The sequence below is a fragment of the Sapajus apella genome, unplaced genomic scaffold (genome assembly GCF_009761245.1).
Source record: "Sapajus apella isolate SASKATOON/1434 unplaced genomic scaffold, GSC_monkey_1.0 scaffold2, whole genome shotgun sequence".
Classification (NCBI taxonomy): domain Eukaryota; kingdom Metazoa; phylum Chordata; class Mammalia; order Primates; family Cebidae; genus Sapajus; species Sapajus apella.
The window spans coordinates 79,341,631-79,343,283 of record NW_022436942.1 but is presented as its reverse complement, the minus strand read 5'-3'; the positions used below and the strand labels follow the sequence as shown (position 1 = coordinate 79,343,283).

The 1,653-nt window shown below is 48.4% G+C and overlaps 1 pseudogene; it reads right to left on the bottom strand.

Annotated features, from left to right (window-relative positions):
* Positions 1-1,343, bottom strand: part of LOC116525912 — a 3,804-nt pseudogene extending 2,461 nt beyond the window's left edge.
* Between the last annotated feature and the right edge of the window lie 310 nt (positions 1,344-1,653).

The following is a 1,653-nucleotide window of genomic DNA, read 5'->3' as shown; positions in this document are numbered from 1 at the left end:
TTGTGGATTTTATAGATTACAATAAAACAAATGAATATGATCACTAATGTGGATTTTATAGATTACAATAAGACATCAGGTGATTGCTGTTTGACGGTGAATTAGTGAATAAAATGAGATGAGTGGACATGGACAAGGAAGGAGGAAGAGGGTTCCAAACAAGGCTGGGACAGCGTGAACCTATCCTCCATCTGTCAGCAGAAAGACAATCAGGTATTGGTAGGTGGGCGAGTAGAGATCGTGAATGTCAGGGAAGAAGCCCTGAAGAAGCCAGCAGTGCTGGGACGTCACAGGAGTCCACCACCATTTAGAGGTGTAATTCTTTGCCCAGGCTGACCATAATCTCTTCTTTTAAATGTCGTTTTCCTCCAGAGTTATGCAGTCTGATCGTATTTTGCAGAACCAGGGTCACTGTTGAAGCCCGTGAGGCACAGATGGGGGGACCAGAGTATGCATCTCGCTGCACACACACAGGAGCAAACACCAGAGGCGCCCAGTTCCAAACTCTTCCCAACCCTGGGGTGAGGCCGCTTAGTGCAATGGGTGCCAACATTCACTGCACATTAGGATTATCAGGGCAGTCTTAATGTCAGAGTCCTGGGAACCTCAGCTAGAAAGAAATTCAAATTCAGTTGCTCTGTGTTTTTGCTACTCAGCAAAGTCCCCAATGAAGGGATACCAACCTTGAGATCTTTCAGTTTGGAATTTGTATTCTAATGAGCTCCCCAGGTAATTGGAGCACACTAAGTTTTTGAGACTCCCTTGTCTGGGCCATGACCTGGGCATCGGGATTTTTTTCTCGGAGAACACCAGGCGATTCTCTGCATTATCAGGGCTGAGAATCGCTGATGCTGGAGGAACATGTCATTTTTAGGTGCCAGGCAGCAGCTAATCACCATATGGAATGGGAAGCCAGTTGCACAAGTGACTTTTCCGGTGTGGTTGTGGGAAAGAGACAGAGTATACAGATTCCTTACCGTGGGATTTCCACATCTGTGGGTGAATCTGCAGAATCTTCTTCAGCTTGGGCTCCAGTTCTTTGATGTGAGAAACCAACCTCTCCAGTTGCGGATTGGGCCTGGTTTTGTTCTTCTCAGAGACCATGGAACAGCAGCAGCAAAACAGATCCTGCCCATGGGGCTCCACCTGCTGTGAATTGATGGACTTGAGGCAGACGGTGCATCCACACTCCAGGGACACCGGTTTTTCCGGGTACGCTATGCAGATGGGACAGCTGCTTGCTTCTTGTAAGAGTCCAGCCATGGCCACTTCTAGAGGGAAAGTGTACAAGGGAATGAATTTCCATGAGCTGAAATCCTATTGATTGCAACAAGTGATAACCTTTCCACGCATAGAGGTATTGTATTCCAGCTTTGTCACCCCTCGAACCAAACCATGAGTACAAATGCTCAAGCCCATGCCCCTGCCTTCAGAGATCGGAAGTTCTATTGGGAAAGAAAGTCACAAGCCATCATTATGCTCTGAGCTGAGGTAGAGGAAGTCCATTCTCCCAGTGACCCAGCAGCTGTGCCAGCAGCAGGTGCACCTGACCCTACGACGCAGGAGCAGCCATGTGAGGCGCTGCGGGCTGAAGTCACTTCACCGCCTCCTAGGGGAGTGCGAGCAAGAGATGAACATATGAATCAGAACCCA